This window comes from Heterodontus francisci, chromosome 2, assembly GCF_036365525.1.
Source record: "Heterodontus francisci isolate sHetFra1 chromosome 2, sHetFra1.hap1, whole genome shotgun sequence".
Classification (NCBI taxonomy): Eukaryota; Metazoa; Chordata; class Chondrichthyes; order Heterodontiformes; family Heterodontidae; genus Heterodontus; species Heterodontus francisci.
The window spans coordinates 126,372,997-126,388,560 of NC_090372.1; positions in this window are offsets into that span (position 1 = coordinate 126,372,997).

Consider the following 15,564-nt stretch of genomic DNA (forward strand, 5'->3'; position numbering starts at 1 on the left):
TTGTTGGAATATGTGTGTCACCAGTGCAGTGATACCCCTCTCTGTATCCTCAATCTGATGTAGAAGCAGAGGGAAAAAGACTGGGAGAGGAAATACAGAGAACTGGTAATACCTGCACCAAGTAAGAACTGCTCATTAGTGTAGTGACTAGTTTTCATCGGCTGTTGAAATGATATAAACAAGAACAGCATTTTTTGTTCTGTTGATTGTAACTACCTGTGACATCGTTTTAAGAAACTGTTGAGGAATTCCCTTTGATTTAGATGATTAGGGCAATCTGTGTTTTGGCATTGTGTAATCCAAGGAATTTCACAAATTGGTTGATAAACTTGTTGGCTGCAAATTTTTAATTTCTCAACGACTTCAGGTAAACAGAGTCATTGATCAATTTGTGATGGTAACTGATACATATCACCCAAAGTATTACAGAGATTGTGGTCTCAATTTTAACCCTCCTTGACCTCATTTGTATCCATTAAAGGTTTTACAAACTCAAATCAGGCCACCATTGAGGCTGCTGCAAAAGGTAGGCAAAGGCCTAATTAACTTTCAAATGTCATCAGCACTGGGACTTAAACCTAACTGTAGGTCAGAGGAAGGCTGGCGCTGTTGGCTGTCCAGTAGAAGGTCCAAGGTGGGAGGGACCTACAGCCTGCAGTAAGTGCTGAAGATCAGCTCCTTTTAGTACTTCTTGCAGGCCAGGAGGAGTAGGAGGCCTCACAAGGAAGTCTTTGCACGCTGATTATCTGCCTCCCCGATCACAACCCAATCTTCTGCCTCCCTTGATGACAGCCCGGATTCTCCCTCACCAGCCTGATCGTGACGCGGAGCATTCCTTCCCTTGCTGTTTGCCAGAAATATCCCCAGTGTCCCTGGCTGCAGCCTCTTCCTGCTACTTATCACTTCCACCCGCCCCTGCCCACTGGCCAGGTAGTCAACCTAGCTAGCTTTCGGATAGGTGCCTGCCCAAAATTATTCAAATGAGGCCTGCCATTAAGATCGACTGTGCCTCCACACCTCTGGCCTTTCGGCATTCTTCACCCGCTATTGGGCTCCTCCACACCCACCCCGCCTTCCTGTCAATATTGGGACCAGTGTGTCTTGCACTTGTCTTTGAGCAAAGAAGATAAAAGGAAGAAACAATGCTGCTATGTAAGATAAATCAGTCCGATAAAGCTGACTGACATGAAAAGCTTAAAATCATCGAGTTAACCAATAAAAGCCATACTGTTGACTGTGTTCTGCAACACGTGACAATTAAAGTGAAACTATGAATTATCCAGTGTCTCTTACTACAGGCAAAATTATGGAAAAAATCTGTAATTCTGTCCCAGAAACCTTTGGGGAGAGGGAAGAATAATATATATGTAAGGAAAACCAGCATGGATTTGTTACAGGCAAATCATCTTTAATAAGCTTAGAGAGTCATAGATAGAGATACAGCACTGAAACAGGCCCTTTGGCCCACCGGGTCTGTGCCGACCAACAACCACCCATTTATACTAATTCTGCATTAATCCCATATTCCCTACCACATCCCCACCATTCTCCTACCACCTACCTACACTAGGGGCAATTTACAATGGCCAATTTATCTAACCACCTGCAAGTCATTGGCTGTGGGAGGAAGCTGAAGCACCCGACAGAAACCCACGCAGTCACAGGGAGAACTTGCAAACTCCGCACAGGCAGTACCCAGAACTGAACCCAGGTCACTGGAGCTGTGAGGCTGCAGTGCTAACCACTGTGCCACCCTTGATTGAGTTTTTTGATGAGGTAACAGACAGGGTTGGTGAGGCTAATGTGGTTGATGCAGAGTATATGCACTTCCAAAAGGCCACATGATAGACTTGCCAGCAAAGTTGAAGACCATGGAATAAAAGGGACAATGGCAGCATGAATACGAAATTGGCTGAGTGGCAGGAAACAGTGAGGAGTGGTGAACAGCTGTTTTTTCAAACTGGAAGGTGTACAGTGGAGTTCCGCAGGTATTGGTATTAGAACCACTGCTTTTCCTGATATACTGGGACACCACTATAATGCAGTCCATTATAGCGCCGAACTCAGTAGACCCAAAAAGTTTTCATGTAAATTTATCATTTCAGAATGTATTTCAAAACATTATTGAAGTTTGAATGCTCCACAAATGATTTAGAACGAGCCATTGAGTTAACAGCCTCATGACTAATTAAGGTGTCAGTTTTCTCTGTAGAAATACTGGTCAAACCTGCACTGATACCCATACAATGCTCAATGCAAAATCATGTGTACTGAAACCTGAAAGAGAAAATCTTACACCATTGCTGAGAAGCTGAAAATCATCGCCCAGATCAAGGAAGGTGCTACGCAAGCACCTGTTTCGCAAAGAATGTGGATCACTGAATCAGCGCTTCGTGGTTGGCTAAAAGATGACAAGAAGTTGAGAAGGGTGTTAATGGAGATGGATGAATGTGGCCAAGCAAGGAAGAAAGCCCGAAATGCTGACAACACACCTCCCGACAAGGCCATTTGCACATGGTTCACCCAGCAGAGAGCTGAGGGCGTACCGTATCCGGTCCTGTTATTCAAGCTTAAGTAAAGAAGTTTTACCAACAAATGAATGAAAATGTCAATGCCGCAGTAGAATTTGGAGCCAGCAGAGGATGGTTAGCAAGATTCAAAAACTGGTATGGCACTTCACATGTTACTATAGGAGGAGAACAATGGTCCATGGATGAGCCAGCCACTTCATGATTTCTTGCTGAATTGAAGAAGATTTTACATGAAAGAGGATACACCGAAGAACAAATCTACAACTGCAACGAGATGGCCCTGTACTACAAAATGTTACCAAGAAGACGCTAGTGAGAAAAAATGACACCAACAAAATGTCTGGATTTAAACAGATATAGGTAAGGTTGACATTCCTCCTTTACAAAAAAAAAGACGTATTCATATAGCGCCTTTCACAACCACTGGACGTCTCAAAACACTTTACAGCCAATGAATTGCAGTTGTATTGCAGGAATCAGTCAGTATGTGCACTAAAGGCCTGCTACCCAACCCAAACCCGACGGGACCCGACAGCATGGGTTGCACATCTGGATCTGGCATTCGGGCTCGGGTCGGGCCAGGCCAGATCGGACTCGCTCTATCACCACCTCAGGTAAGTGACTCGAATGTTAATTTACTTTTTGGACTTTAAAGGTTTTTTTGTTACAGTTATTTTAAGCTTGTGCAGGTAAGGAACAAAGTGAAAAATGGAAGGTAAGTTAACTGATGGTCGGGTCGGGTGCGGAAAAAATGGAAGGACTCGGGCTGGGTCGGTCTTGGGGTTCTGGTGGGCTCGGGTCAGGTCTCATTTGCAGACCTGAGCAGGCTTTTAATGCGCACAGCAAATTCCCACAAACAGCAATGTGATAATAACAGACAATCTTTTTTTGTGATGTTGATTGAGGGATAAATATTGACCAGGACACCAGGTCCTCTGCTCTTCTTTGAAATAGTACCATGGAATCTTCTACATCTACCTGAACAGGTGGGGCCTCAGTTTAATATTGCATCTGAAAGACAGCACCTCCAACAGTACAGCACACGCTCAGTACTACACTGGAGTATCAGCCTTGACTTTTGTGCTCACGTCCGGGAGTGGGCCTTGAACCCATGACCTTGTGTCTCAGAGGTAAGAGTGCTATCAACTGAGTCACAGCTAACACAGCATTGCAATAGACCTGGTCTACACAAGCTGACTCCACTCATTGTTGAAAAATTCCCCAAACCACACTGCTTCCTTCTCTACCACACCAATGTTGAAGTAGTGCTAAAGCTTGGATGACCGTCAATTTTCAACATCGGTTCCACCATGAACTCATACTAAATGTCAGAAACACATCTCAGACAGAACAAACTATTGAGACAGTCCATCTTGCTGCTTGACGACTGCCCTGCACAGCCACCCCCAGAGAACCTGGTAACACGAGATGGGAACATAAAATGTGTCTACCTACTGAAAAGCATGATGTCAAAACTTCAAGCCCCTGACTAAGGCATCGTATCCACCTGCAAACATAACTACAGAAGAGAACTGATCAAGACAATGGTGGACAGTAAGGACGACATGAAAACTTGCCTGAAGAAACTCAACATGAAAAACGGAATCTACTTTTGCGGCCATGCCTGGCAAGAGGTGATAATCAAATGTATCAAAAACCCCTGGAGATATGCCCTGGGTGCTACATTTGAAACAGAAAGCAACAGCGATGACGAGGAGAATTTTGAAGGCCTCACTGAAGAAGAAATACTTGAAAGCAAGAAGAGGGTTGTGGGCTTCAATGGATTCAATGCCCACGTTCCAAATAATGCCAGGTCTGTACTTTGAGCCCAATTAGATACCGATGACATCAATGTCAGTGGTGCAGTGGTTAGCACCGCAGCCTCACAGCTCCAGCGACCTGGGTTCGATTCTGGGTACTGCCTGTGCGGAGTTTGCAAGTTCTGCCTGTGTCTGCGTGGGTTTCCTCCGGGTGCTCCGGTTTCCTCCCACCTCCAAAAGACTTGCAGGTTGATAGGTAAATTGGCCATTGTAAAAAAATTGTCCCTAGTGTAGGTAGGTGGTAGGAGAATGGTGGGGATGTGGTAGAGAATATGGGGTTAGTGTAGGGTTAGTGTAAATGGGTGGTTGTTGGTCAGCACAGACTTGGTGGGCCGAAGGGCCTGTTTCAGTGCTGTATCTCTAAATAAAAAAAAAATAATTGCATGGTTGAATGTTGATGCCCAAGAAGCTACCGATGAGACAATGACAGATGATCAAATATTGGCCAGTGTAATAGATCAAAACCCTAAAGATGTCCAGCAAGTTGAAGAAGATGATGATGACGATGCTGAGACTAAGCCACTGCCATCGGGCGGCACAGTGGCGCAGTGGTTAGCACCGCAGCCTCACAGCTCCAGGGACCTGGGTTCGATTCCGGGTACTGCCTGTGTGGAGTTTGCAAGTTCTCCCTGTGTCTGCGTGGGTTTTCTCCGGGTGCTCCGGTTTCCTCCCACAAGCCAAAAGACTTGCAGGTTGATAGGTAAATTGGCCATTATAAATTGTCACTAGTATAGGTAGGTGGTAGGATAATATAGGGACAGGTGGGGATGTTTGGTGGGAGTGTGGGATTAGTGTAGGATTAGTATAAATGGGTGGTTGATGTTCGGCACAGACTCGGTGGGCCGAAGGGCCTGTTTCAGTGCTGTATCTCTAATCTAATCTAATCCTCCCATACAATCATCCACTACCTAGAAGAATCGGTGAGACGGTTGGAAGCCAACAAAAAATCAACTGTTGCGAGTGTGACACAACTTCAGAACATCCTACATCTAGCACAGTCAGAGGCAAGGAGGAAATGTGAACAGTAAAAAATTACTGATTTCTTCAACATGCGTCCATCCGTTCAATAATGACTGATTGTACACATGTATATTCACATTTCTGTTATCAGAAGAAATAAAATTAAATTTATTTGCATTGATGGTCTTCATTTTATTTGTTTTATTATTCTGGCTACTGGCTTGGTGCTTTTAAAAGGACCTTGTTATAATATGGTCTCACCTGTAATGAGGCCTCAAGATATGGACCCCATGGACTGTGTTATAGCAGGGTCCCAGTGTATATATTAATGACTTGGGCTTGGGTATACAGGGCACATTTCAAAATCTGCAGATGACACAAAACTTGGAAGTATTGTGAACTGTGAGGAGGATAGTCATAGACTTCAAAAGGACAGAGACAGGCTGGTGGAATGGATGAACATGTGGCAAATGAAATTGAATGCAGAGAAGTGTGAAGTGATACATTTTTGTAGGAAGAATGAGGAGAGACAATATAATATATAGGATACAATTCTAAAGTGTGTGCAGGAGCTGACTGATCTGGGGGTATATGTGCACAATCATTGAAGGTGGCAGGGCAGGTTGAGTAAGTGGTTAAAATGGTATATGAGATCCTAAGTACAGGCATAGAGTGCAAAAGCAAAGAAGTTATGATGAACCTTTGTAAAACACTGGCTCGGCCTCGGTTAGAGTATTGGGTCCAATTCTGGGCACCACACTTTAGGGAGAATGTGAAGGCATTGGCGAGGGTACAGAAAAGATTCATGAGAATGGTTCCAGGATGAGGAACTTCTGTTACATGGATAGATTGGAGAGCTGGAGTTGTTCTCCTTAGAGAAGAGAAGGTTCAGAGGAAATTTGATAGAGGTTTTCAAAATCACGAGGGGTCGGAAAGAGTAGATAGAGAGAAACTGTTCCCATCAGCAGAAGGGTCAAGATCTAGAAGACACAGATTTAACGTGATTGGCAGAAGAACCAACGGCGACTTGAGGAAAAACTTTTTATGCAGTGAGTGGTTATGATCTGGAATGTGCTGTCTGAAAGGTGGTGGAGACAGATTCAATCATGGCTTTCAAAAGGGTATTGGATACGCACCTAAAGAGAAAGATTTGCAGGGTTATGGGGCAAGGGCTGAATTGTTCTTGCACAGAGCTGGCACTGGCTCGACAGGCCAAATGGCCTCCTTCTGTGCTGTAACCATTCTATGATTTTATGATTCTAAAAGAGAAGGAATTCAAAGGAAGTAGAGTGAAATGGAAATTTCTGATGTTAAGCAATTATACAGAATTTATTATTCTCTGGCTGTAATTTCATTGTCCATAGGATCATGTGTAAAACCAAAATCAAAACTGATTCAAGGTGTTGACACATAATAATTGGGAAAATTAAAAAGTGTTACAGAATGAAGTGAATAAGTGTGCTAAAGGGTACCTGCATCTATCTGAATCATCATGTAATTTAAAATATTGTAAAGGAGGTACCTAAACACTGTCTGGCACCTCTCAATTGTCTCTTGTTCCAGCAGTTCATGGCTTTAAAATCACCATTCAGAAGCAATCCCTCAATATAAAATTTGTGCAGGATTTCTCCCACATGACATCTTGAAACTTTCTTGCAATAAAATCATGAATGGGCAACATTGCCCTCAGCACATTTTCTTCAATCATGATGTTGCTGCAATAGATCATCATAATCTCACTGCCAATATTATTCTAACAAAATGCCTTGTTTTCAAACAGCACTCTTATAGCATAAAATATGGAGATACATGCTGATGAGAGATACCAGTAATCATACAGATATTTCTTTTCATCTTCCTGTCCCACATCTCCATTCCTTCTCCCGATCATGCTGTGGGGCAGTTCCAGTGTGCTGGCCTTTTTTGAGGCTATTCCGCTCTCTATTTCTGCATTCTTTTCTCCCCTACTGGTATCTCTGGGCCATATACACCTTGTGGCTGAGAGACCAGGCAGGTGATATACTGTGTCTTTGCATTGTCCAGATATCTACATCTCTTCACTAGATTTAGGATTAGGAGACAATTCAGAGGAATACAATTCCTTATTTGAGGATTCAGAGTAAAATGAACTGTTTATCATTACCATAAAACTATGAAGGGGTTAGACACATTTAAACTTTTTTTTTATTCGTTTGTGGGATGTGGGCATCTCTGGCTAGGCCAGCATTTATTGCCCATCCCTAATTCTAACCCATGTTCCCAGAGTATTAGCCTAGGCACTGGTTACTAGTCTCATGACAGTGGCACTATGCCACTGCCTCCCCAAATCCAAATAATAAAAATAATCTCATTGGCAGTGGTGCGTTTTAGATGCTCAATTGCTTGTGCAAAAAAAGCCACGATAACACTCCTCTGCATCCAGTTGTGAGTTAAAAACAACCAGTTCTTGTGTAAGAGCTGTCACAATGGCTGAGATATCACCTCTATTTATAGCCGAGAAATGCAGCCTATGGTGATAACCATCATTTTAAGGTATTGCTGTAACATGACAAGGTAACAGATTGGGACTGATGTTATCTTTTGTGCTTTACATAGATCTAATTTTAAAACTCTTATGCTTTGTTTAGGATCTTATTTTATACATTTGTTTTTGTCACGTATCAGGCCTGGTTTTATTGTTTTGCATTGCTCCATGACCTGCTACTTGTTAAGGGAGATTTTCCTGGGTGCAGTGGGTTCCCCAGGAGCTGCAAATATTGGAACATTGAGCTGGTCTGTGCACACACCACGTGGCTTTCCTCTATGAAATTGATCGCAGTTGCTGCACAACCTTCGGAAAGCTCAAGGAGGTAACGGCTTCATCAGAAGATGGGAATCCTTTTTACCACAACATTCTGATTAGAAGAAGGGAAACAGCAGCAAGAGGTGGAAGGATCACATGGAGATACAGCTGGAGTTGCACAGAGTTGCCTAGACACTCCTGCCCTCTAAATAGGCCCAAAGTCACCTGATTTCAGTTCTCTGAAGAGCAACAACAATGAACTGCTTGCGTTTATCATTCCAAGGTGCTTCACAGAAGTGGGATCAGGCAAAAATTAACATTGAGCCAAAGAAGGAGATATTCAGACAGGTGACCAAAAAGCTTGGACAAGGAAGCTGCACTTCTCCAGGGAAGTTGCCAAAGACCTCTTACAAAAAGAACTTGCTACCCACTTACACAGCTGGTAATGCAGTGCTTGTTGCAGTCAAAGTAACAGCAACACTTGTTTTTTGCCTCTTGCTCCTTTCTGGCTGCAACAGGGGATATCGGCAACATCAATTGGTCCACTGTCCATCCTTGATTCCATATTTGCTGAAGTAAACAAGTTCATCATGGATGACATCGGTGATGACAAAGAAGCAGGAGAGCACCAACACCAAGCTGTATTTTTGATGAGGGGCTTTTGATGTGTTTCATATATTTAACATATCAAAAACATAACCTTTACTATTCTGAAAATTGTAGGTTACCATTAATGGATCACTTATATTGCTGATTGTGTCTTGATTTGACTAGAAAATCTTGTTGAATGAATGAAGACTCTACAGTATAGGTGCAGTCATCTGAGAGAGACTGGGTTAACAGAAGTGAAGTGTGGTCATTTCAACCAGATAGTTTTGAATCTCCTTGGCAGCTGGTGCAAAGTAATCTTTAAAAATGCTCTGATGTTATTTGTCAGACTGCCTAGGAGCTCTAAACCTTATGTAAAGGTGGTAATTTTCTGTTTGGAAAATTTTGGGAAAACACACCCAAATATTCGATTTGTGCTGCTGGTGGGTCAGACTCTCCACCGGCAACTTAAACTCATAAAATGATCCCACAAAACCCAAAATCTTGGAACACTCACACATTCATTTTCTGCTTGTGGGATCTTGAATGGGTGGTTGGTTCGTTGCAGGATTGTTTTATGTAAATGGCAATGGGGGGAACGTGGGGGGGAAGAGTGGCCATTGCATTTTCTGCTGACATGGACCTCATTACAGCCTTGGTTCAAACATGGACAAAAGAGTCAGGAGGTGAGGTGAGAGTGATTGCCCTTGACATCAAGGCAGCATTTGACCGAGTATGGCATCAAGGAGCCCGAGCAAAACTGGAATCAGTGGGAATCAGGGGTAAATCTCTCTGCTGATGGAGTCATACCTAGCACAAAGGAAGATGGTTGTGGTTGTTGGAGGTCAATCATCTCAGTCCCAGGACATCACTGCAGGAGTTCCTCAGGGTAGTGTCTTAGGCCCAACCATCTTCAGCTGCTTCATCAATGACCTTTCCTCCATCATAAGGTCAGAAGTGGGGATGTTCGCTGATGATTGCACAATGTTCAGCACCATTCGTGACTCCTCAGATACTGAAGCAGTCCGTGTAGAAATGCAGCAAGACCTGGACAATCCATGCTTGGGCTGATAAGTGGCAAGTAACATTCGCACCACACAAGTGCCAGGCAATGACCATCTCAAACAAGAAAGAATTTAACCATCTCCCCTTCACATTCAATGGCAATACCATCGCTGAATCCCCCACTATCAACATCCTAGGGGCTACCATTGACCAGAAACGAAACTGTACCAGCCACATAAATACTGCGGCTACAAAAGCAAGTCAGAGGCTGGCAATCCTGAGGCGAGTAACTCACCTCCTGACTCCCCAAAGCCTGTCCACCATCTACAAGGCACAAGGCAGGAGTGTGCTGGAATAGTCTCCACTTGCCTGGATGGTGCAGCTCCAATAAAACTCAGGAAGCTCGACACCATCTAGGACAAAGCAGCCCGCTTGATTGGCATCCCATTGACCCACATTCAACATTCACTCCCTTCACCACCGATGCACAATGGCAGCAGTGTGTACCATCTACAAGATGCACTGCAGCAATGCACCAAGTCACCGTTGACAGCACCTTCCAAACCCGCGGCCTCTACCACCTAGAAGGACACGGGCAGCAGATACATGAGAACACCACCTCCTCCAAGCCAAACACCATCCTGACTTGGAACTATATCGTTGTTCCTTCACTGTCGCTGGGTCAAAATCCAGGAAATCCCTTCCTAACAGCACCATGGGTGTACCTACACCAGAAGGACTGCAGCGGTTCAAGAAGGCAGTTCACCACCACCTTCTCAAGGGCAATTTGAGATGGGCAATAAATACTGTCCTAGCCAGCGACGCCCACATTCCATGAATAAAAAAAAAGTCACCTTTTTCTGCATTTTTGCGTGCAGCTGACTGGGAGATGTTGCACCTATCTGTGGCAGAGCCTTGGAAGGGTTCAGAGGCAAAACAGTTGAGGGTGGTGGCAGCTTTGACAACATTCCGGCAATAGTGCTGAAGACCTGTGCTCCAGAACTTGCTGTGCCCCTAGCCAAGCTGTTCCAGTATAGCTACAACACTGGCATCTACCCTGCAATGTGGAAAATTGCCCAGGTATGTCCTGTACACAAAAAGCAGGACAAATCCAACCCGGCTAATTATCGCCCCATCAGTCTACTCTCAATCATTAAAGTGATGGAAGGTGTTGTCAACAATGCTATCAAATGGCATTTGCTTCGCAATAACCCGCTCAGTGACGCTCAGTTTGGGTTCCGCCAAGGCCACGCAGCCCCTGACCTCATTACAGCCTTGCTTCAAACGTGGACAAAAAGGCTGAACTCGAGGTGAGGTGAGAGTGACTGCCCTTGACATCAAGGCAGCATTTGACCGAGTATGGCATCAAAGAGCCCTAGCAAAATTGGAGTCAATGGGAATCGGGGAAAAGTCTTCGCTGGTTGGCGTTGTCCCTAGCGCAAAGGAAAATGGTTGTGGTTGTTGGAGGTCAATCATCTCAGCTCCAGGACATCACTGCAGGAGTTCCTCAGGGTAGTGTCCTAGGCCCAACCATCTCAGTTACTTCATCAATGACCTTCAATCATAAGGTCAGAAGTGGGGATGTTCGCTGATGATTGCACAATGTTCAGCACCATTTGCGACTCCTCATACTGAAGCAGTCTGTGTAGAAATGAACCATCTCCAATAAGAGAGAACCTAACCATCTCCCCTTGACATTCAACGGCATTACCATCGCTGAATCCCCCACAATCAACATCCTGAGGGCTACCATTGACCAGAAACTGAACTGAAGTAGCCATATAAATATCGTGGCTACAAGAGCAGATCAGATGCTAGGAATCCTGTGGCGAGTAACTCACCTCCTGACTTCACAAAGCCTGTCCACCATCTGCAAGGCACAAGTCAGGAGTGTGCTGGAATAGTCTCCACTTGCCTGGGGTACAGTTCCAACAACACTCAAGAAACTCGATACCATATAGGACAAAGCAGCTTGCTTGATTGGCACACCATCTACAAACATTCATTCCCTCCACCACCGATGCACAGTGGCAGCAGTGTGTACCATCTAAAAGATGCACTGCAGCAATGCACCAATGCTTGTTAGACAGCACCTTTCAAACCCGTGACCTCTACCACCTAGAAGGACGAGCAGCAGATACATGGGAACACCACCACCTGCAAGTTCCCCTCCAAGTCACACACTATCCTGACTTGGAATTATGTCTTCTTTCCTTCACTGTCGCTGGGTCAAAATCCTGGAACTTCCTTCCTCACAGCACTGTGGGTGCACCTACCTCACAGGGACTGCAGTGGTTCAAGAAGGCGGCTCACCACCACCTTCTCAAGGGCAGTTAGGGATGGGCAATAAATGCTGGCATAGCCAGCGACGCCCACATCCCATGAATGAGTAAAAAAAATCCTGAGCTTTCTGAGACACTGGTGTTCAGACATGTCAAGGAAACCGATCCTCTGCCTGAGACTCATGGGAGGTGCTGCCTGTGAGCTGCACCTGTCTGCTGGTCCCCTCTCTGCTGGTTTGTCTCTCTGCTGCTCTTCTCTCTCTGCAGCTCCCCTCTCTGCTGGTCCCCTATCTGCTGGTTCCCCTCTCTGCTGGTCTCCTAGCTGCTCGTCCCTTCTTTGTTGTGCAGCCACAGAACTGTGAGCAGCAGGCTACGGTGGGTGCTGTTGCTGGTCATCTTGGTCCTCATCAGAAGTCAAAACTTCGGCAGCCTATGTGGCACCCATCCTGATGTGTACAAAATAACGTCTCAGCAAACCCTTTCCCACTAACAGGTAAGAAAGCAGCTGCGAGTACTGAATATTTATTGCCATATTTCCTTGAGATTGATTAGCCCCTCAATAGCCACTGTGTACTCGCCTTATTTTCACTGGCGACTTTCAGAGTGCTCTGGAAACCCATGGACCAGACGTTAAAGTGCAAACAGAGTTTCAATATTGCTCTAATTGAGCAATTAGCATATGGAAATTGACAACCTGCCTCTCCTGTGGGGGCTGCCCGCTGGCAGTCTAATGTGTCCAGTCAAATGCAGAAGTAGGCAGGTTGGAGGTAGATCCTGATTTGTTGTCAATTTCACTGTTTTTAACCTTCAACCCACACCCAAACTCACCCACTCTTTCATATTTATCAGCTCTACAGTTTCAAGGTAATTCATGGCTGTGAAATGCTTTGGGATGCCTGCTGAAGTGGTGAGGTGCAACATAAATTACAATATATAGAAAATACAACAGGGGAACAGGCCATTTGTCCCATTCAATCCAGGTTGGTGCCTGCCCTCCATGGGAATAAACTAATTAAATTACATTTACCCTCCCTATTCCAATTTTCCTTTTTTTTATTGTTTGTAGAATTGATTGTCTCATTGTGCCTTCCTGTCAGTAACATTTTCCGCATTCAGCTGGTGAGTGAACTTTCATGCTTGAATGTAAACAGACGTGAGCAGACCTCCACTTTCCCTGGCTAGAGAGCCATTGGTGTCCACTGAAGCAGGTACTGGTCTCAAACTGGTACTGTACCCACCATATAACTGGGTCATTAGTTATGCTGAGGCTAATCAGCATGTGACCACTAAGAGGATTACAAAGTAAATAATTAAAGAACCATAGGGGATGCCTTCATGAAACTTCAAAAGTAATTGTTCAGTTCCTTATGGATAACATAATTAACGAAATATGCTAATTAGAATGTTTTTATGTAGAAAACAGGTCCTTAGAAAATAAACTTTCACCAACAATTCAATTTAATTCTACGATTATAAAAGTCAGTGGGGGCGATTTTCATCAGCATGTACAGGTGCTAATGATCCTCCGAGGTGGCCGAGGGGTCTTGAACTGAAATGCCTGTTTAGCCCACAGTTATTGCAAGACACCACCTTAGTAAAGGAGATGAAGCCAACACTAGGAATGGTAGCACAGAACCTTGTTAAATAGCTGATTGCCACTTCAAATGCCTCCTACCGCTTATTAAAGAGCTTCAACTAATGCCTTCTCTTAACAGTGACCAGTTGTTTGGGAGTAAACGCGGTGTTGATGTTGATTTCTACTTAAAGGGATACTCACCATTTCATTGCTGCTGCAGCTGTGAAGAGAACCTCCGAAATACATCAGGAGACTTTCTGGAACACTTTGTCAAGACTTCCCCAACATATGTTCTGGAAATTCTCTGAGGGCTTCACTTAAAAAGAGTGACTGCTGTGATACTCCACCTTATTAGACATCTTATAGGAGTCACCAGGAAAAAAAGTGATTGGTCATCAGCATCTTGTTAGGGCTTCATTTTGGTCTGGATGAGGAATGGGAGGAGGAAATACAGAGCTGCAATAGCTGCTGACGGAGAGAGGCACAGGAGGGTGAGGTGGTGTCCTTCCCCTCCCCCCATCCCACCAACCCCTTTGGGTACAGGGCATCCCTCCTTCCCTGGACCTTCTCCAGCAGGACTTCCACTGCCACACCTGTGCCCCATTCCTCGGTCCCTGAGCCAACCTGCAAAGTGCTGTTGTTTGCCAACTAGAGCACTCCACACGTTCAGTCGAAATGGGTTTATGGAGTCCACATATAGTGCTCCATGAAAATTGCATCCAGTCAGCACTTGAGTGTTAAACCTTCAGGATTCTTGTAGTATCTCCAGGCAAGTTCAAATTATGATAATCAGCGATTAGGACAACAATTGTGTGCTAAATCCAAATTTTTAACAGGCATGTCTTATTAAGCACTGTACCCATTTAGCGCCTGTTTTCACCCTTTGGCCAAAATACCCCCAGTGTATATAGGTAGGCCTCAGTTGATCTAAATGTAGAGGAGAGTAGGCTATAATGTTGAATACTGAAATAATATTTCTCAGCAGACCAGTTAAGTAGTGAGTTAGTGTGCTAACACACTGAGCTAGAGTGACAGCTTCAGCCTGAAGATTTCTCATGTGGTGGGAACCTGGTCTCAGCTGCATTGATTCTGGCGATGGGCCAAACATAAGTGAAGCACTTCCTGAAGGAAAGCAAGGAAAACTGGGAGGGACGCCGTTCACTGATGTGCATTATCTTCAAGCTGTGTGGAACTGAGATGTTCCTAAAAGTAGTCTGGGAAAAGTAACTAAGAGGTAAAGGTATCAAGGTATCATTATGTTAAAGGTTTGCATATGGTATACATTAGCAATGTAGATTTTTATTATGTACAGTTTAATAAGCATGAGTTAATTGTTAGACATAAATAAGTCGTGCTACAATTAAAGCAATTTAGAAAACTTGATTCATTACTCGTATTCTGATGTCTATGCTTCAAAAAATCTGGATCCCAACCAGGTTAAAAAAACTCTTGTCTGACTCATTGGAAATGATTCAGCAGACCAGTTACTTACATTTTTCAATGTAGTTTGTGCAATGATATTTACACAAGGTTTTTAGAAAGTGTGGTTTTGTTAACTGAATGATACTATATTGAAAGAATTTAATGGTTTGAGATCTACAACCTACAGGGGAGTTTCTCCAAACCTTTATTGAATTAAAAGTGCTTTTATCTGTTTTAGTCACTTATTAAGAAATAAGTACAAGTTCAAAATATGTGGAAGCATTAACCATCGCTGTGTTTAATGGCTTGGGTATGTGGAATGGTTCACTGCTTATACTGAATTGTTCAGGACTGATTCATGGAAGAGACTGATAGTCAAATTCCTCGGGATGTGGGTCCCACTGGCAAGGCTGCATTTATTGTCCATCCTTGGCTGCTTCAAGAACATGCTGCTGGGTCCACTCCTTGAATCACTGCAGTCCTTATGATGATTATGCATAATGGTGTTGAGCAGGGAATTCAAGGACTTTGACACAGCAATGCCTAAGGAATGGCAGTATATGTCGAAGTCACAATGAGGAAAACTTGGAGATGATGG